The sequence below is a fragment of the Sorex araneus genome, chromosome 6 (genome assembly GCF_027595985.1).
Source record: "Sorex araneus isolate mSorAra2 chromosome 6, mSorAra2.pri, whole genome shotgun sequence".
Taxonomy (NCBI): domain Eukaryota; kingdom Metazoa; phylum Chordata; class Mammalia; order Eulipotyphla; family Soricidae; genus Sorex; species Sorex araneus.
In genome coordinates this window covers 97,566,322-97,587,698 of record NC_073307.1, presented here as the reverse complement: position 1 = coordinate 97,587,698, position 21,377 = coordinate 97,566,322, and the positions used below count along the sequence as shown (strand labels likewise).

The 21,377-nt window shown below is 52.8% G+C and overlaps 1 protein-coding gene across 3 annotated transcripts in view; it reads left to right on the top strand.

Annotated features, from left to right (window-relative positions):
* TCF20 (transcription factor 20) overlaps positions 1 to 21,377 on the top strand; it is a 135,206-nt gene that overhangs the window by 47,046 nt on the left and 66,783 nt on the right. Inside the window, exon 1 of one of the 3 annotated variants that reach the window (XM_055142542.1) lies at positions 6,892 to 6,973. The exons of the other annotated variants lie outside the window; for them this stretch is intronic. The gene's annotated coding sequence lies outside the window, so the exon portion shown is untranslated. Of the gene's footprint in view, positions 1 to 6,891; positions 6,974 to 21,377 lie in introns of those variants that run through there. 3 annotated transcript variants of the gene reach the window in all.

Below are 21,377 nucleotides of genomic sequence, written 5' to 3'. Positions count from 1 at the left end.
ACCTGGTTCCTTCTCCTTCAGCTCTCAGCTCCTGAGTCTCAGGCCCCTTTCTGTCCTGTGTGCACCTGTCACCGGCTCCCCCTAGCACACGTCACTGTGGTGATTGCCGGTGACTTAGGCTTCCTCCTGGCTCTGCACTCAGCTCAGGGGTGCCAGGGGTCAAACTCAGTCAGCAGCGGGCAAGGCAAGCGCCCTCCCCCCTCTACTGTCACTCAGGCCTCTTGTTCCCTCTGAAGCCCCGTGGGACCCTAAGCTCTCTGACCCCGGGCCCCCCTGGGGCTGAATGGCCGGCCCGCGGCAGGGGCCGCTGTTTGTGAGTGGACTTACGGTGAGCGTGAAGGTAAGGCTTCGTGAAGGCGGTTGGGTCTGGTGACGCACCAAAGAGGCCGTGACCACCGAGCGCAGGAAGAGGGACGCGCTTCCGGAGCAGGGACAGGCGCGGTCTGGCCAGCAGGCCGAGGGGCATGGGGGGAGCTGGAGAGGAGGGGGTGGCCCTGGCAGCCCTGAGGGAGGGGCCTGGGGCCGAGCGCCTTCACAGCTGGCTTTAAAGGAGGCAGCGGCTCGGAGCTGGAAGAACAGCGGGGGCAGCCGTTAGCCCCCACCTCCACCTGGCGTGGACGCTTCCAGAACATGCTGGTGCCTTCCAGGTGCCCGAGAGTCCTGGCTGGGGGTCCAGCCTGGGACCAGGGAGCAGAAACTTGGCCCCAAGCCCAGTGCCATGCCCCGGGACGGTGCCGGTGGCCCAGTCCCGAGCGAGCGGGGGAGGGGGGCTCCCCAGCGGCAGCCGGCTCGTCCTGCTCTGAGGCTCACGGTCTTCGCAGGGAGCTTGGGTTTCGGGCTGGAGATGAAGAGCGTGTCAACAGCACAGGATGGAACAAAGTCCTCCCAGCATGCCCCGGCGTGCGCGCGGCCTTCCCGCCGGGCCCGGCAGCGGCGGGGCGAGAGGCTTGAGCTTTCAAGCAGGAATAATCCCCGCGGAAAGGACCCTCCCTGTTGCTCCTCCCGCTCCTGAGGAGACGCCCCCCCACGCCACCCCCCCGCTCGCAGCCCGTCGGCTCGGCCCCTTCGCGGCCGCTCTGGGCCTCAGTTTCCTCATCTGCACAAGAAGCGCCCATGGGAGTCCCCACCTCCACCTGAGCCTGCTGGTGAGAGGATTAAGCAAGCCACCGTGGTGGAGGGTGTGTGTGTGTGTGTGTGTGTGTGTGTGTGTGTGTGTGTGTGTGTGTGCGCGCGCGCGCATGCGCATGTGTGTACATACTCTTGGAACACGTCTTTGTCACTACCTGGTGACTAGCACACGTCCGATCATTTCGTCTTCACCTTCGCACTTCACTGTGCCACGAACTGAGTGATCCGTGGAGCCCGGAGGCTGAGCTCCAATTCCTGCCGACTGCTAGCTGTGCGACCTCAAGCGAGTGTCTTGACCTCTCTGCGTGCCCGTTTTCCCGCCATGTCCACTGAAGAGGAAAATAAATCCCTGAGGGGTTGTTCGGAGGAGTGAGTGGGGCTACCCAGGTAAGGGGCTTGGCTTCCTGGAGGCAGACTGCTGGCCCCTCCTCTCGTCCACCCACGCCAGTTTGCAGGGGACAGGATCCAGATGTGCGACCAGGCTGGACTCTGGCTCTGGGGCCTGTGCTAGGCTGCCATGCCACGGGCTGCCCAGGGGTTGCTCCACAAGGGCCGGGGGGGGGTGCTCAGGGGGCAGAGAGTGAGCGCCTGGAGGCGTGGGGCTGCCAGCTTCCAGATGCCCCGCTCTGGCCCCTCGTGGCCCTGCCTGAAAACTATCGGGCTACACAGTGGTGCGGGGCCGGGGATGCAGTGACCACGAGGTGGCGGAGAGGCTGGTGCTGGCTTGTGTGCACACCCTGCATCCGCTGGCCACCAGCAGCACGTACCCCGTGTTTGTGGGGTGCCAGGGAGCGCAGCGGTCAAGACTCCAGCTACCGACCGCGGAGCACTGGGTTCGAGCCCCCCCCACCTGACCTCTTCCCAGCTGCGTGACTTGGGACAAGTTACTTAAATGCTCTGTGCCTCAGTGGCCCCATCTGGAAGGTGGGCGTGATGACCGGAGCCACCTCATGGCACGCCCTGCGCCTGCTCGCCTTGACGTGGATTCTTCTGGGCTGCCTCGTCGTTGATGGACATCTGTGCTGAAAGGCCTCAGTGCGGGAGAGTGGGGGGCACATGTGGCCCAGAGTGGCCGTGGGAGCCACAGCTGGGGTTCCGGAGGCAGATCCCCGAGCAGAGAGCCCGTGACATGAATCCATGGCGGGCGGGCAGTGGGGACAGGACCCTGCCCTCCTGTGTCTCCTGCCCGCCCTGCCCCCGGCCGTGTGCCTCATGCACACCCTTGGGCTCCCCTGGGCCCCCTCTGGACCCCCTTGTACCTCTTTGGCCTTCAAGGTGGCCCTGAGCTTGTCCAGGAATGAATTCTTCCAACCGCCTATGCCCGCGCCTGGGGGCCCTATGCGGAAGGAAGGATCCGCCACCATACTGGCCCTGCTCTTGGTTCAGACTTTTTTTTTTCTTTTTCTTTTTGGGTCACACCTGGCGGTGCACAGGGGTTCCTCCTGGCTCATGCACTCAGGAATTCTTCCTGGCGGTGCTCGGGGGATGCTGGGAATTGAACCCTGGTTGGCCGCGTGCGAGGCAAACGCCCTCCCCGCTGTGCTGTCGCTCCAGCCCCTGGCCGTGCTCTCGGTACCCCTCCACTTTGCCTGGGGAAAGTGGCTTGGCACCGCAGGGCGGGTCCCTGCTCTGAGCCGAGCCTCGGCTGGGCCCTGCCGGGGAGAGTCGGCAGGAGTCGCCCCTTGCAGAGAGCAGAGCCTGGCGCAGGCCAGAGACACAGGAGGCTGGACGCCTGCTCCAACCAGCAGGGGGAGGGACACGGCTGCAGCCCCTACCTGGCTCCCTCCACAGTCTCTGGTCTGCCGCTTGGGGCCGGGCGCCTCCATCCATCGGCGCTGACAGATGGTGGCAGGGCCCGTGACCTGCAGGCAGAAGACGCCGTTTGTAAAGTGGAGTGGCCCTGGCGCCTGGAGGAGGAGGCGGCTGAGGAGCCTGAAAGAAAGGGAGTGACACGGGGTCTCCAGAAGCTGCCGCGAGCGGGGGACAGGGAAAGTGTCCACTAAGCTTCTGCAACTGAAAGCCACAGCTTCCGTGCCAGTGGACGGGGGTTAGGAGAGAGAGAGAGAGCAGGACACGCACTGGGTCTCCACGGCTTCCGTGCCAGTGGACGGGGGTTAGGAGAGAGAGAGCAGGACACCTGCTGGATCTCCTGTCCGCTCCTCAGGGAAACCGGATTCCCGCGGCAGACATGGGGGAACAATGGGTCAGAGGTGGCCGAGAGAATGTGGGCAGGGACTCCACCTCCCGGGCCTTGGGGCCTGTGGAGCACTCTGCGCCCATGTCACAGCTCCCCCGAACCCGTGCCTGGTACTGTCCCCACGTCATTAGCTGTTTCAATTCTCAAGACCTTGTTAGATTCCTACAACAGAGAGAAATCTTTTTTTTTTTTTTTCTTATTTTGCTTTTTGTGTCACACCCGGCGATGCACAGGGGTTACTCCTGGCTCATGCACTCAAATTACTCCTGGTGGTGCTCAGGGGACCATATGGGATGCTGGGAATCAAACCCTGGTCGGCCACGTGCAAGGCAAACGCCCTAACCACTGTGCTATGGCTCCAGCCCTGAGAAATCATTTTGTCCTCTTTTAGGAAGCTTTTTTTGTTGTTGTTTGGTTTGGAGTCACACCCCATGGTACTGGGCGCTACTTCTCCTGGTGTTGGCGGGGGGGTGCTCTGCCAGAGGACGAATGGGTTTCTGCATGCACTCCAGCTCTTCAGTCATTTCCCTGGTCCCTGCCTCCCTTTTCCAGTGGGGAAACCAAGGTTCAGAGAGGTGAATTGACTTGCCCGAGGCTGCACAGCACAAAAGTGCACAGAGCTTCATCTCTGGGCCATAACGTTTGCATCAGTTCTTTGAGTTCACCCAGAGAATGAATGACACCCAAGGGAGCTGAGGAATGTGGGAAAGGAAAGGAGGGACGAGGGCCTGGGAGGCTCTGAGGAACGGGCTTCTCCCCTGCCCACCTTTTTTTCTTGGTGTTTGGGCCATAGCTGGTGATGCTCAGGGGTTACTCCTGGCTCTGCACTCGGAAATCACTCCTGGCGATGTTGAGGGGACTCTGGGATGCCGGGTTTTTTTTTTTTTTTTTTTTTTGCTTTTTGGGTCACACCCGGCGTTGCAGAGGGGTTACTCCTGGCTCATGCACTCAGGAGTCACTCCTTGCGGCGCTTAGGGGACCCTATGGGATGCTGGGAATCGAACCCGGGTCGGCGGCATACAAGGCAAACGGGGATGCCGGGGTTTGAACCTGAGTTGGCTGCGTGCAAGGCAAGTGCCCCACCTGCTGTGCTGTCTCTCCAGCCCCTCTTTCCCCTTATGAGTTCTCCCCACAGAAAAAACTGAGGGTACCCCAGCACCCCGACTTCAGGAAGACCCCCAGCATCCTTCCTCATCTGTCCACACAACACGGGACTGTGTCTAGGGTATGTCCTCTCCCCCCCTCCTGTCCCTATGTGACCCAGAGCAGAAACAAACACATGCCACTTGTTCGGGTGCTTGCTTTGGGGTGGCGCTCTGGGCTCACGCCTGGTTCTGCACTCAGGAATCACCTTTGGTGGAAGCTCCGAGGAGACCAAATAGGGTCCCGCGGATCCCACCGCACTGATGGCAGTGTCTTCCCGCCTTTGTGCTCACACCTCAACGCAGCACTCTCTCTCTCTGGCCCCTGTCTTTAATTTTTTTGCTTTTTGGGTCACACCCGGCGATGCACAGGGGTTACTCCTGGCTCATGCACTCAGGAATTACTCCTGGTGGTGCTCAGGGGACCATATGGGATGCTGGGAATTGAACCCGGGTTGGCCACGTGCAAGGCAAACGCGCCCCACCCCCTGTGCTATTGCTCCAGTCCTGGCCCCTGTCTTTTAAAAGTCTTGGTGCCAAAGAATGTGAAAAGGAAACTCACAGAACAATGGGAACGGCCAGAGGGTAGGGCCTGGCAGCCGGCTCCCCCTGGCTCCCTCTGCCCCGGAAGAGCCCAGCCCTGCCTGGCATTCAGGAGGTGTTGGGGAATCAAACGTCCAAGAATAGCCCTGACCCACTTCGGTGCCAGCCCCAACTTTGGGAGGTGGGACAGAAGCCAGGAGGTATGCAGCCTCTTGGGGTGCCACAGTTCAGCACCCCCTGCCCGACCGCCCCTGTCACACACTCCCGACCTGCCTTCCTTGGGTCCCTTTCCTGGGGCTCAGGTTGCTACAGCCTGCACCGCCTTGGGTGGCCCCTGACAAGGCGAGCGAAGTCTCTGGCTTGTGGGTGAGAGGTGAAGGGGTGGGGGCAGGCCCGGGGAGTAGTGCTGTGAGCCTCAAACCTACTAGAGCAGCGCCCTGGGCCACACCTGGTTCCTATCAGCCTCCACCTGCTGTGCAGAGCAGACCTCCAATGGCAGCCGGCTTTGCATTGAGCCGCTGCAGGGAAGGGCACGGCACACTCTCCCAACGTCTAGAATAGACACCGGCCTAAGGGACTGGTCCAAACATTCCTTCCCATTTTACCAGGGGGAAACTGAGGCCCGGAGTGGGGAGGGAATTTGGTGAACGGGCGTATCAGAGGCCAAATCACAAATACTCCTGACAGCCCTGCCTTTACTGGGACCTCACTTTTGTCAGAGGGTGGCGGGTGGCACAGGGCACATCTCCCTGGTGCTTCTACAACTGAGATTCTAAAAGGGGAAAAAAAAAATCAAGCTGTATCTTTGCTGCATAAAACATGCATGAGGTTTGCAGAGTCAGTCTGGGAATAGCCAGAGACTTGGCATTGCAAATCCACCTTCGCTCCCTATTAACCCAGGACCCAGGGTGGGGCCTCTGCAGCATTTAGTGCCCCTGCAGGTGAAGACCTTGGCACGGGAGTGTTCTGGTGTGTGTGTGTGTGTGTGTGTGTGTGTGTGTGTGTGTGTGTGTGTGTGTAGAGGGGGCTATTCAGTGGTCCAGAGATTTAGCGCTTGGACCCCTCCCGCGACGATGAGCATCACTGTACACGCTATTTTGTGGGTTTCCTCCCCGCCCCCACTCTTGCTTTCAGTGAGGAGGAAACTGAGGCTCCAGAGGGAACCAAGTAAACGCGGTGCAAAGGGTGGAGGCAGCAAGGGAACGGGGCCTGCAGGGCGCTGAGCCCGGCCAAGCCGTCCCCACGTCACGACCCACGGAGCAGGTTGCCCGGAGCGGGCCGTGCCCACACCCGCAGGTGCCCGGGCGGCTCCAGGCAACTCCAGAGAGCACAGGGAGAGAGTCGGGGCCACCAACTGCCCCCGAAGTTGGCTCGCGGCCACTCCCGGGGCGGCCCGGAGCTGCGGGTCCAGGAGGCCCGGGGGTGGGCGGCGGGACCCGCGCGCGGGGCGGCCCCCGCGGCCCCGCCGGCCCCCGGCGCGCAGGCCCGGACCCCCGCGCCGCCGCACGCGGGTGGGCACGCGCGCGCCCGCCGGCCCCGCCCCCGCGGCCCCGCCCCCGCCGCGCGCCCCGCCCCGCCCTCCCGCCCGCCCGCGCGCGCCGGCCCGGAGCCTCCCCATTGGCCGCGCGCCGTCACCTGACGCTCTGTTATTTCCTGTGTGTTGGGAGAATGGAGAGAAAAAACCCCGAGCCCAGCCGCTGTCGGCCCCTGCGAGGCGGCCGCGGCCTCCGCCGGGGGAGCCCGCCCTGAGGCGCGCCCGAGCGGGGAGCGAGCGCGCGGGCCGGAGCGAGCCTCGAGGGGCCGCGGCCCCGGCCCGCCCCGCCGCCGGCCCGGGCGCCCGAGCTGGAGGCGGCGGAGGCTCCCCCACCCCCACCCCGCGCCGCCGCCGCCGCCGCTGCCGCCGCCGCTCCCTCCCCGCCCGCCCCCGCCCGCGGCCGCGGGTCCGGGCGGGGGGCTCCCGCAGGTAACCGCCGCCGGCCCGCGCGTCCGGCCGTGGGGGCCACGGGAGGGGGCGGAGGTCCGCGCCCGGCCGGCGCCGCTGAGGGGAGCCGGCCCGGGAGCGCGGCGCGCCGCGGCCGGGCCTCGGCGGGCGCTGAGGGGGGGGGGGGGCAGGGGCAGGGGCGCCGCGGGGGGCTCGGCGGGCGCGGGGGGGTCCGCGGGTACCTGCGGGGCGCGCGGGCGGCGCCGCCCGGGGGGCTCGGCTGAGGCGCCGCGGCCGCCGGCCCCGCGAACACCTGATGCCATGTGGACGCGGCGGCCGGGGCCGCGGGGACGTCCCGCGCGCGCGCGCGCCCGGCGTGGGGCGCCCCGTTCGTCGGGGGGGCCCGGTGTGGGGGGCGCCCTCGTGCCTGCGGGGGGCCGGGGGCGGGGGTGCCGGCCCGCGAGGGGCCGCGCCGCGCGGTGGAACGTCTCGGAGCGCCGGGACGGGAGTGGAATCTAGTAAGTTGGGGTGTGGGGGTGTGGGGGGGGCGGCGCCTGCCCGGGCCTGTGGGTGGGGATTATTGTTTTTTTAAAAAAAATTTAATTTATTTATTATTATTATTATTATTTTTTGGCGTGTGTGTGGCTTTGGAGACCGGCGCGCGCCAGCCTCCCTCTGGGCAGCCCTTTGGCTTGTCCTGAGGGGACGGATCAGAACCGGGACCTTCCCCACCCCTCGGTTCCCCGGCTTGGGCTGTTTCTTTTTTTTTTTCCCCTTTTCCCTTCCTCCGAGACGAGATGACTCTGGCAACTGCTGTAAAATGGATGGAATTTTCGAGCCATTATCTACCAGGCAGATCTTTGAATGATAATTGGACCCTTATGTTAACAGCCTCAGTGAAGAGTTTTCTGAAACATCTGACGTGGGGTGGCGGCCCTGTGGAGTGGGAGACGCGGCGCCGCGGCCTCACAGGGAGACCCGGGACCCCCTGGCAGCTCCCCCCCACCCCCCATAAGTGACCCAGGGGGACTGACCGGCCCTGGGCTCTGGACCCGCGTCGGTCGGTCGCTGCCTCTGCAGCCGCCTCTCCCGCTCAGTACTTTTGTTCCCGCCGTGGGCACCTTTCCAGGGAGTGGCGGCCGTACCTGCCCCGGCTCCTCAGAGCCTGTCTCCCCGGTGACTTGCCAGCCTCTGCCTGCAGCAGCGCGTCAGCTGGGGCAGGGTCTGTCTGGGCTTCCCGCCGCCCCCCCCCAGCCCCCCCATCCCCGCCCCTCTCCTCCCGGTGCTGCTGCTGGGTGCCTCTTTGGAGTGGACCCACTCTGGGCCGCGCAGAATGTCCCTGGAACTCTCTTTTGTCTTTTCGAGAGAGACGTTACCAAAGAACACGTTTCAGCCGGGTATGCCCGGCTGGGCACTGTGCACAGGTGCCGTGTGGTGTTGACTTCAAGGGCCTCGGAGATGCCACCGTGCTGGGGCGCCGGGCAGGGTTCTTACTTACAGTTCTTTGGAGGGAGAGTTGCCAGTGGTTGGCTAAGCTTGACATTCCCAGCTCCCGGGACTCAAGGTAGGGGCAAGGTAAATTCTAGATTCTCTCCTGCAGGAAGGCAGTGCTAGTGGAATTAACTGTCACCTCAGGGTGCACTAATTATTTGCATCCCCAATTTATTCCTTAATGGCAGTGGAATGCATCCTCTCAGATGCTGAAGCACCCCAATTAGTTGCACTGAATTTATGGAGTGTGAGGGCCTTAGGCCATGCTTTGACTCAGAGATCTCCCTACCAGCCCCAGGAGTGGGTTTGTTTATCCTGAGTGCATTGGGGGACATGGGCCCATTGTGGTGTAAAATGTCTTTTTAGACCAGTTTTAAAGTTCGCTCTCTATAAACACAATTTCAGAACCGCTCGCAGCACTGGGAGGGCTGCTTATAATGTTGACTTGGAAGAGGGACTGGTCGAAATTTTCTTGGGATACTTACCAGGTCTTACACATCAGTAGACACTTTTATACAACTGTACAGTTAAATTTTTTTTTGAGGTTTCCCAAATGTAGCAATTTATGTTAGTATCTGAATTATCTATTTGGGATGAGATGTAATTTTTTTTAAATTTACAAATGTCTATATTTAATTTTATGATTTGGAGGGCAGGCTTACTCCTGGCTCTAGGCTCAGGGATCACTCCTGGCAGTGCTCAGGGGACCATGTGTGGTGCAAGGGGTAGGAACCAGGGTAGCAGCTACCACAGCCAATTGTAAAGCAAGTGTCCTACCTTATCATCTCCTGGGATGAAATTCTAAAAAAACCCTGGGTACTTAAGATTGCAAGCAGTATGACATTCATGTGTATTTGTCTTTAGAAGGGAAAGATGTAGAAACCTATTCTGCAGAGGTAATTTGTGAGCGTATATGTGAGAGAATGTCAAGGTGGAAAGATGGGAATTTTGTGAGATACTTCTGTTTGATTTGTGGAGTATAATTGGACTGACACCTCTTAGATGAAGACATTAGAGTTGGACTTCCGGTGAGTTCAACCTTCTATGGATAGATAGGAAACATTGTGGGCACTTATAAATCCTACAGGTTAAGTTCTGTTCACGGTATTTTAACTAGACTTATGAAATCTACCCTGGAGACCTGAGAACTGTATGACTGGCTCCCTTTTTTCTGAGAGGACCTTGAGGTGGTGAGGGTCAGGGCTTGAGCAGGACTCTCCTTCCCTGGGCTCCAACGCCTTTACTAGGTCCTTTATAACCTGCTGCTTGCTCAAGGCACAGATCATTTGTCTTAAGTATGGCCTTGGAGTCCATATTCCCTGCTGTGCCTCTCCCACTAGCCCTCTCTTTCCCCTTTTTAAGTGTTAGTGAACTTGAGCTCTGGATTTGGTCAAGTACTGGAAAGCATTTTTGGGATAACTCTACCATGTGATTTAGTGAACCCAGGAGTTTTCTTAACGTTCACTTTCCCCATACCTTGACAGTTTTGCCAGTGCACTTGCGATTCAGTCTAAAAGTTTCTCTTTCAGACCCGATGCTGCCATATCAGCTCATAGAGTGATAGCATATGTAAGGCACTGTCTGTGTCCGGCTGTACAGTGCTTGAATCATTATCTAATGGCTCTTCTCAGTTTGACCAGATGCACACGATGCAGAAGGAAGATAAACTAGAAAGTGAGTTATTTTATGTCTGCAACTTGTTATTTGATGCTTCTTTGTAGAGAAGTTAAGAAAGAGAAACTATTACAGACTCTGGGGAGATATTTCTGTTACTAATGTGCACCTGTAAATTCTGTAGGAAAGAGGGGAAGTTCCTTGGTATACTTGAATGTCCATTAGATCGGAAGAGGACTTCCACTTTTGAGTCTGACATCCCAGAATGTGGATGAAGGTCCTATGTGTGATTTAATTTCCACAGGCATTGCAGGGTGTTGGGGAGGACAGGGGGAGAAGGAGCCTGCTCTGTTGACAGACTGCGGTCTGAGCACTGGGGAGGGAATGGAAAGACAGCGTGGAGCGACTCCAATTGCTCCTTCACAGTGGTCATGGGGATAGCCCTGCTTTTGAAGCTTTTTCTGCCAGCAGGGCAGTCAGACTTGATCTGTGGGGTGGATGAACTGACATTAAACAAAGTAAATAATTTGCTTCAGCCCTGAGCATTTTGAGAAGTTAATCCAAAGACGAGAAGTTGGTTGATTGGTCTTCCCTTTGCTTATATGTATATGCATATATATATATATTTTTTGGGGGGGGTCACACCTGGCAATACACAGGGGTTACTCCTGGCTTTGCACTCAGGAATTACTCCTGGTGGTGCTCAGGGGACCATATGGGATGCTGGGAATCTAACCCAGGTCTGCCGCGTGCAAGGCAAACGCCCTCCCTGCTGTGCTATTGCTCCAGCACCTGTTTATATATTTATATATTGTGAATGAGGACCTGGTTGAAAAGAGCTTAAAAGGGATCATTAATGCCATGTAAACGGGAGAAAGAGGAACGTTGTCTGTTGTATTTCATATAAAAACAGGAGATGTGCCGTAATGCAGTCTTCTGCCAGGGTCATGATGAGAACCCTGCCAGCTATCCTAGTGTTCTCAGCGGAGGATTGAGGAGTGGACGGAGAGGGCCTGTAGGAGCTAATATACTAGCACAGTTTGGGAAACAAGCTTGTGTAGTTCCAGCCTCAAGAAGTGAAGGAGAAGGCTTCCCGGTTCTTGAAAGCGGAGTATGAACAGCGGAGATTCCACCACTGTCACTTCACAAAGTTGTATAGTGTCGGTTTCCCAGACCCCACTGGCTTCTCTCATCCTGACTGTGTCTTGGTCCAGATGGGAGGATACCGAGGAACCGGTTGCTGCATTCAGCATTAGCTGTGGGCTTTAGACAAGGCCCTCTAAATGTAGGAGAAATTTCTGATACGCCGTCGAAATTGAGTTCTAGATTTCGAGAAAGCTGAGGTTCCAACAGTCCTCCGTTGTTTCGCCTCCAGATCTCAGTGTCAGGGAAGCCCATTTTCACTTCTGCCCTGGCAGTGTGGGAGGTGGGTGTGAAGGTGTAGTTCAGAAACCCAGAGCTTGGGACAGGGCTGTTTGCCTGCTTTGTGCACTGGGGGACCAGTTCCCTGGGGACAGATCTAGCATCCCTTTGTCAGCAGTGCTAGAGTGTAGAAAGTTGTGAGGGGCACATTGTGGCCGTGAGGAGGAGGAAGTGGGCCTTGGTCTTCTGGCTTCTTCTCTTGTTGCCAATGACCTTGGGCATTTTGCCCACATCACCGTTTCCTCAGCTATAAAATGGAGATTGGCCCGAGAAAAGGAACTGAACTAGGGAGTTTGTGATGAGGTGCACTGCCTGCTGTCCATTGAACAAACACACCACTTTGTGCTTTGAACTGAGGCACTGCAGGAGAGCATGGATGGTTCCTGCCCATTCTATTGATTTTATGCTCTTAAATATTTGCCTGTTAGAGTAGGGCAATTAAGCGGAGGTATCAACAGTACTCCACGAGGGGGAGTATAGGACAAGGTGATATACCAAGTTGTGTCAGCCTGCCTTGAGGGCGGTCTTGGGAAACCTCCAAGACTGGCCCTGTGGTGCTCATCTACCTGCTGGTCTCAGAAAAGTCTCTGTGGCATGTTACTGTGTTCCTGGTGTTTTCTGGACCCTCAGGGTTCAGTGTAATATCCATGTCCCTTGGTTTCTTGCTAGTGTTGAAGTTGACAGACTCTCTGCTCCTCCTGCACCTACTTGGAGCTGCAGCTTGGATGGCCCCCTAGTAACTGCAGCTTCTCAAGTCAGACTCTGAGGACTTGCTCCTTGCCTGTGCTTTCTCTCCATTTATCCCCCTTTCCAGTTTCTCAATCAGATTTCTCCTCTCTCACTACTTTCTCCATCTCAGTCCATCATCAGGTTGCCATCAGGGTTTTTTCTTTTGGGGGGCAGAGTGGGCAGGTGGTGGGGATTACACTTATCGATGCTCAGGGCTTACTCCTGGCTCTGTACTCAGGAATCACTCCTGGTGGTGCTCAGGGGACTACATGGGGTCCTGGAAATCAACCAGGTTGGCCACATGCAAGGCAAGTGCCCTACCTACTGTACTATTGCTCCGGCCCCTTGTTCTTTTCATAGTGTGACTCGAATCCGTCTGCTTCCTTCACCTGTACCTTCGCTCTGCTCTGATGCTCTTGTCTGCCTGGATTTCTGGAGTCGCCATTTCACGTGCGGCTCCTCCTGTCCCCCCTCCCCCCACCACCATTTTCATTTCTGTCTCTATCCTGCTTTGCGCAGAGCAGTCAGAAGTCACCTGCCTTTCCCCCACTTCAAATCTTTGATGGTTTCCCAGAGAACTTAGAATTCCAGACTCCTCTTTCCCTCCCCCCATTTCTCATAAGCCCCTGGATACCTGGCTGCCTTTGGTGATTGACCTCCAGCCGCAAAGCCTTTCTCGTCCCGGGGATTTCTTTATATGCCATTTCTCTGCTCAGCACATTCTGGCCAGTTCAGCTTTTCTCACACCACAGGGTATTTGTTGAATGAATGACTATTATGAGATAAGGTAGCAGAGGGGTGGGGTTAAAGACAAAAAGTAACTTTGGTATGTGTCCACAAAGGTCTTTTAAAATAGGAGATACAGAAGAAGCTATGACTGAAGAACTGATAGCGTGTGTGGTTTGGCAGAGGTAGAGTTGTTCCCAGGAAAAACACCTCGGAGTCTCGGTGCTGGAACTCAGATGCTCTGCGCTGAGAGTGACTGTTGGCACTTTGGACTACTGTTGGGAGCTTCTGAAAAAGCTCCGCGGTCTGCACACGGACCCAGAAGTTCCACTTGCAGGTATTTATCCGAGAGAAGTGGAGATATATGTCCACATTGCACAAGAGGTTCATAGCACTTTTATTTTTCATTGTCCCAGTTGGAAACTGTCCAGATATCCCTCGGCAGAAAGCCGATAAATGGAACTGGTGTATTCCTACAGTGGCAGACCACTGAGCCACAGAAAAGAACTACCGGTAACTGTATAAGGAACAAACTGCTCAAACGTGCCATGTGAAAAGCCAGGCACAGGCTACAAAAATGGCCGATCGCACTTAAAGACATCCTAGAAAAGGCAAAACTAGTCTTTCATGCCAGAAATTAGGTCAGTGGCTGCCTTTTAGGTGGAAGAGGAATGACTGAGAAAGAATAGAGTGATAGAAATGTTCTGATTTTTGGTAGGCATTCACCAAATCTGTGATTTTACTATATGTAAATAAAAGCTAAAAGCAACCTAGAATTTGTCCTGGATTTCTTTGTCTCTTTCTTTCTTTTTTATTTTATTTTTTTAAAGTAATATTTATCTGTCAGGGATTGAAACCAGGGCTGCGCATATCAGAGAATGCACCCTACACGGAGCCACATTCCAGCTCCAGTTTTTTGCACTTATCAGTTAAAGTGATCTCTAATATTCAAATTGACTTATGATAGTTGCTTTCCTCAGAACCCTCCAGTAGCTTTCTTTGCTTCCCTGTGAGCACCCCTCCCCCTTGCTCCCCTCTCTTGAATACCATGAGCCGGCTACATTTTATTTGTTACTCCTGCCTGCAGCATTCCAGGCCCTGATTCTGCTGGGGCTTCTTTCTGGTGAGATTTGTTTCAGATTGTCAGGGAAGTGCTGTTAAAATGTAAACTTCTCTCAGAGGTTTACTCTGATCCTCCCTCTCACACCACCCTGCTTTATTTTTAACTCTTATCACCCTCTGAAATCATCTCACCTTTCTTTTGTTTGGCCAGGCTAGGATTGAGTTGGGCTTGGTCATTGTTGTGTACTAAATAAATGAAACTGGCTTGCGTAGACTTTGTGCGCAAATGAGTGGAGGTGGGGTGGAGGGGAAGGTGACGCCCAGAAGAGTCAAGATTTCTGGCAGAAGATACCAAGGTTAGCCTTTCTCCCATTCTCTTCATCCCCCTCTCGTCAAATACTCTTATGTTGAGTATTTACATGCACTGTCGTCCCTTCCCGTTGTTCATCGGTTTGCTCGAGCAGGTACCAGTAACGTCTCCATTGTGAGATTTGTTACTATTGGCATATCGAATACAACACGGGTAGCTTGCCAGGCTCTGGCGTGTGGGCGGGATACTCTCGGTAGCTTGCCGGGCTCTCCGAGAGGGACGGAGGAATCAAACCCAGGTCAGCTTTGTGCAAGTCTAACGCCCTACCCACTGTGCTCTCTCGCTCCAGCCCAAGTATTTACATAAGATTTCTTTTTGTTTTGTGGCTGTACCGGTGGTGCTCAGGACTTACTCCTGGCTCTGTACTCAGGGATTACTCCAGATCAGTCATGTGCAAGGCAAGTGCCCTACTGGCTGCACCATCACTCCAGGAACTGCAGATTTTCAGACACCTCTGTGTTAGGCTCTACTAATCTTGTAAAGTTGTGTTTTATTTTATTGCCCAGAATCTGTCATGTTACCTATGTGTATTGCAGAGTGAAGGCACCTTTTTGCTTGAGCCTCTGCTCTGGAATGCATCTTCCAGCATCTTTTATTTATTTTTTATTTTATTTTATTTTTTGGGTTTTTTGGGTCACACCTGGCAATGCACAGGGGCTACTCCTGGCTCTACACTCAGGAATTACTCCTGGCGGTGCTCAGGGGACCATATGGGATGCTGGGATTTGAACCCAGGTCGGCCGCGTACAAGGACGCCCTACCCGCTATGCTATCACTCCAGCCCCTTTCCAGCATCTTTTATAGTTAAAAATGTTGCCTATTTCCCTAATGTAAAATGACTTAATTTCTCCTTGGATTGTATACATGGCCACCATGTGTCCTTGGTCTCTATGTTCCCCTTACTTTTTTTTTTTCTTTTTGTGTCACACCTGGGGATGCACAGGGGTTACTCCTGGCTGATGCACTCAGGAATGCCCCTGGCGGTGCTCAGGGGACCATATGGGATCCTGGGGATCGAACCCGGGTCGGCCACGTGAAGGCAAACGCCCTCCCCTATGTGCTATCGCTCCAGCTCCCCCTTACATATTAAAGTAACAGGGAAATTGCATTCCTATATAAAGTTTGCAAGAATTTCTTTAAATAACTGAAATAGTTGTTTAAAAAAAGGGAAGAAATAGAAAATATTAGCAAAAGCACTGAGTTGATTTAGCAATAAGTTAATGAGAGTCTTATGAGGGAGTATGCTAAAGGGTGAAGTCGGGCAGGCAGATGCGGCTGGAAGGAGTGCTCGTCGGGTAAGTGAGCAAAACCAACACTTTTGGCCTTGTGAAGATCACTGGGAATTTTTCATGAGCGTTTTAGAATAAAGGAATAGACCCGTTTGTGTTCAGTTATTCCTATTTGATGGCAGAGTGTGGCGAGTATGCCCTTAGATGACTGCAGGGTACACAGTGTTAGTAAGCCTGAGATTACCAAAACCTGTACATTAGTGGATAGATGTAGGTAAAAAGTACTTGTTGCATTGAATTTGGTGTTGCTATTCTGTTTATTTTCCTAGTGGGTATGTGAGAGTAGAATTTTCATCCGTTCTCAGTTGGAGAAGTTTTTTTCCCTTAATTTTGGGCCACAGCTAGTGGTGCTCAGAGCTTACTCCTGCCTCTGCGTCAGAAATTACTCCTGGCAGTGCTTGGGAGACAATATAGGGTGCTGGGGATTGAACCTGGTTGGCTGTGTCACTCTGGCCCCGGGTTGGAGAAATTTTTGCGGACATGGATTTAGGTTCTAACATAATGAGGTGGAAATATTTGATTTACAGTGGATTCTGCTCATTTATTAAATGTTTTTTATTTTTTGGTGTTTGGGACACACTTGGTGGTGCTCAGGGGTTACTCCTGAATCTGCACTCAGGAATCACTGCTGGTGGGCTGGGGGGAACCGTAGGAGATGGCGGGAATCGAACCTGGGCTCGCTGGGCTTGCAAGGCAAGTTCCTTACCCACTATGCTATTGCTCCAGCCCCAAATGTGTGTTTGTTTTTTAAGAAAAACTTGAGCATTTTGCTACATTGGCTAGCAAAGTGCTAAAAGTTGCCTACCCCTAAAGATTAGGGACTTGGAACAAATGAAGCCTATGGGAATGAAACACTGGGGAAAATGCAAGGCAAAGACAATTCCTATTTAATTTCAGCCAAGATTGTTAAGTGGATACTATACTAGACACAGGGAATGTAGAATTATAAACCTCTTCTCTGTCCCTGGAGGTCAGTAACTGTGGGAGTATGACAGGGAAAATGAACATTTGTTCAATCTAATAGGATCTGTGGGGCTGTAAGTCTGGAGAAGCCAGAATTCTCAGAGTAGAAAGGTGGCCACAGGAGGCCAGGGCAGGGGAGGCCCTTGAACAAGAACTGGAGAGTTGAGTGGGCAGTGGCATTCCAAGGGCAGATCCTGGAATGACAGGGAAGGGCCAGTGTTAGTGCGGTTTGTGGGGGTTCAGTTAAGTGGATTATCTTGATGATGGGCCTTATTTGGGGCCAGAACACTCGGTTCTCAAGAATGGAATAAGGTTTTATAAAGAAAGTTGTGGTGTGTCCTTAAAATAGTTCTGAATGGGGCTGGAGTGTTAGTCCAGTGGGTTGGTGTTTGCCTTGCACACAGCCTACCCAGGTTCGATTCCCAGCATCCCAAAGGGTCCCCTGAGCACAGCCAGGAGTAATTCCTGAGTGCAAAGCTAAGAGTAACCCCTGTGCATCACTGGGTGTGACCCAAAAAGAAAGAAAAAAAGTTCCCATTTTAGAAAAGGCAGATGGGAAGGAAATGGGGAGCAGGAACAAAATGATAAGAGATGGTCTTTGCTTCTTCCTTTTCTGGTTTTCTAGTAGTCAAAACCCTGGTCCAGAGATTACCAAAAGTATTTGACCTACCGCCGCCTTTTCAGAGAAAATTAAATTAAAAAGGACCTCCTTTGGAAACTGTCACTGTCACTGTCGTCCCGTTGCTCATCGATTTGTTCGAGCGGGCACCAGTAACGTCTCTCATTGAGAGACTTATTGTTACTTTTTTTTTTGGCATATCCAATACGCATGGGTAGCTTGCCAGGCTCTGCTGCGCGGGCTCTATACTCTCAGTAGCTTGTCGGGCTCTCCGAGAGGGGGAGGAATCGAACTCGGGTCGGCCGTGTGAAAGGTGAACGCCCAACCGCTGTGCTATAGCTCCAGCCCCCCTTTGGAAACTACTTTCTTTAAATGAATAAGCAGAAGGTGCTCCCCAGTTGCAACTAGGGCTGCCAGCACCTCACATAGATTGTTCTAGATTCCCTTGCAGGGTTACCGTCATTCTCTTTGGGAAATACTGCCCCACTCTGTACTACTAAATTCCAGCCCTGCTGATGTCAGACATGTTGCTGGTCTTCATAAAAGGGGCTTATGGGGAATCTGATACCGCTTACTTTGATTCCAAACAGACAAAGATATTTTATTTACTGAAAACCTGAATAAATAATAGCTACTAAATGATATGACATTTTATATACAAAGTTATAAGTGCCAGAGATTGGCACATAAACTTGCTTAATTCCCCTAACAATCCCATGAGGAGAGCAGTATTATTGCCTCCATTTTTCACAGGAGGAATTTGAATAACAGCAGAGAGACTGAATGACCTGCCCCGAACTCCACCCAGAGTAGCAGAGCCAGCTTGCGGGAGGAGAGGAGAGGGTATCCTGGCTCCTGCTTCTGCTCACCTGAACACGTTACATAGACTCTGTTTAAGTGTGAGCAACTGAAACAGCTCTTGCAGAGAGAGTTTCTGAGAGAGGAGAGTGGGTTTGACCTGTAGGAAGAGGGAGTAGAGCCCGGGAACTGCCTTTGTGGGACCTGCCTGGTAGAACCTAGGCAAGGCAGGGACTTTGGTCCTCGCCAAACCTCAAGCGGCCTGCATGGCCTACAGTCAGCGCTCAGCATGTGTTTTTTGGAGTGAATTAATAATGAAATCAACGTTTGCTGCCAGTTCTCAAAGGAATATGCCATAGAAGCTTCAGTTGCTCTTCCCTGTCCCTTACCATTCACGATACCCTTTTCTGAATTAGTGAGTTCTCTAGGTTTCTCAACCTGTTCAGTTTTAGTGAACCTGTTTTATTTAGCTTTCAAAAGATGCCAGCTCAATCTACTATTTTTTGGATTTTAGAAGCCAGTGATTTATTTTCTGAACTAAAACCTTAGGTTTTAGAATTTCTTCTGTTAATGCTTTTATCTTTTCATGTGCTTTTTTTTTTTTTTTTTTTAAAGATGTAAACCTTAGACATTGGTGAAAGTTTGGATTGGTTTCTAGTTAGAGTTGTTCAGATGATGTATTTATGGGATCTTCAGCAGACCAACCCAGCATTATCTTTCTCTTTTTCCCCAGCCAGTGTTTTCTATTGTCGCTGGTCAGGGGAGGACTTGCCCAGCGGTGTCCCAGCCCTGGGGCTGCTTCCTGGTGTTTGAGACTAGCCCACCTCTTTCTCCTGAAGAGCTTTCTCAGTGAGGGATTTTATTAGGAAATCCAGAAACCCAATGATAGTACAAGACATACTGTATACTCAAGAAGTGTCTGCTGATGCAGAGTCACACCGTGGCCCATCCCTGCAGGAGTCATAGATGAATCTAATTGGTGTTGGTTGAGGGTCACTCTTTTTTTTTTTCTTCTTTTTGGGTCATACCCAGTGATGCTCCGGGGTTACTCCTGGCTTTGCACTCAGGAATCACTCCTGGCGGTGCTCGGGGGAGCATATGGGAGGCTGGGAATTGAACCCAGGTTGCCGTGTGCAAAGCAAACACCCTCCTCACTGTACTATCGCTCCAGCCCTGAGCGAGGGTCACTCTTGGTATTGCTAGGGGGTACCTGGCTTGGTGCTCAGGCGTTCCTCCCTGCAGGTCCACCCAGCTCCAGCCATTTGAGTTTTATCCTTGGCTCCTGTATCTGACTTTATTAATAAATTATTATTTTGTTCTGTTTTTTTTTTTTTTTTCCACAGCCAGTGATGCTCAGGGCGTTACTTCTGGCTATGCCCTCAGGAATTACTTACTCCTGGTGGTACTCAGGTACCACATGGGATCCTGGGGGATTGAACCTGGGTCAGCCACATGCAAGGCAAGCTTTCTTCTTGCTCTGGTCCTATTATTAAGTAGTATAGGTTCCGAAGAAGAATTCAATTTTGGTGTGTGTGGGGGCAGATACTCCTAGGAGGTGCTCAGAAGATCCGGGGCCCACCCCTGCAATTCCCAACCTCACAGTTTACTACAGGGGACCAAGAATGTGGTGCCACTCAGAATGTTCAGTGCTATTTTCTTGATTTTCAAAGTTAGAACCTCCTAGCCTGTTACCTAGGTTCTAAAAGGCAGGCCACTCTGGCATGCCTCCAGGGCTGCAGCACTCCGCGGTACTTGGAGGGTCATTTGGTGTTGGGGACCCACCAAGGCCAGCTGCTCGAAAGCATGCACCGTGACCCCTAGAGTAGCTTTCTGGCCTTAGGTGGAAAAGTCTTTTTCCTGCTTTCGTTCATTCTAAGATCATTTGGGCTTAGAAAAATGGGGGAGATGTTCTAAATTTCCATTTATAAGTGTTCTATTCAGTTTATTAATATTTTGTTAAATATAACACTTTAGAAATGATTTTGACTCCACTACATAAAAAATTGGGGGTGGGGGGAATCCCACTACCCTACAGTATTTTTTGTTCCAGAGTTAAATGGTCATATGAAAGTAGTTACTCTTGCTGAAATAGTCAAATATGGAAATAATTATATATGTAAAAGAAACAATGTCAAGAATGTTAGCATAGTGTCTTAGTTTGAACAACTTTAAAACTCTTTTTTTCTTGAAATGTATCTTTTATTATAAAATTAATACATGCTCCTGGTACAAAAGTAAAATAACAGATGTTTACATACTTTTTTGTTTTGTATTTGGGCTACATATGGTGGTGTTCAGTGATCACTCCTGGTGGCTTGGGGGACCATATGGGATGCCAGTGGTGTGTATATCCAGTGGTTCTAGACAACCTTAGAGTGACATGTGTCCACTATTAGAGCATCATACAGAGTAGCTTCACTCTCCTAAAAACTCTTAACTCTTGCTGCCTGTTCATCTTTTCTTCCTGCTTCTCTCATCCCAGGCAACCACTGATCATTTTACTGTCTCTATAGTTTTTACTTTTCTCGAAACAGTATAGTTAGAATCATACAATGTATACCTTTCTAGATGGCTTCTTTTACTTAGTAATAGGCATTTATGTTTTTCTTTCTTTTTTGGGGAGAGGAGGAATACACCCAGCTGTGTTCAGGGCTTATTCCTGGCTTTGCATTCAGAGTAAGGGTGGGGCTCAGGTGACCCTGTGTGGTGCTTGGGATTAAACGTGGGTTGGCTGCATGCAAGGCCAAGTGCCTTCCCTGCTGTACTATTGCTTCAGTCCTTTCTTTCTTTCTTTCTTTCTTTCTTTCTTTCTTTCTTTCTTTCTTTCTTTCTTTCTTTCTTTCTTTCTTTCTTTCTTTCTCTCTTTCTCTCTTTCTTTTCTTTTTATGGCTTGGTAGTCCACTTATTAGCAACGAGTAACAACTGTTTTTTGTGTGAAGATGAAGGTAATTCTTGTTTTCTTCTTTTTTTTCTGGGGCTAAAGGGAGCGTATCTGGTAGATCTCAGGGCTTCCTCTTGGCTTAGTGCTTAAGTATCACTCCTGGAAGTACTCAGGAGACTGTATGGTGCCTAGGATTGAACTTGCATGGGCCTGGTGCAAGGCAAATGTTTACTTGCTGTACTCTCTTTCTAGCCTCCTAAGGTGATTCTGTTTTTTTTTTTTTCTTCTTCTTTTTGGGTCACACCTGGCGATGCACAGGGGTTACTCCTGGCTTTACACTCAGGAATCACCCCTGGCAGTGCTCGCAGTGCTCAGAGGACCATATGGGATGCTGGGAATTGAACCCGGGTCGGCTGCGTGCAAGGCAAACGCCCTACCCGCTGTACTATTGCTCCAGTCCGTAAAGGTGATTCTTTTTATTT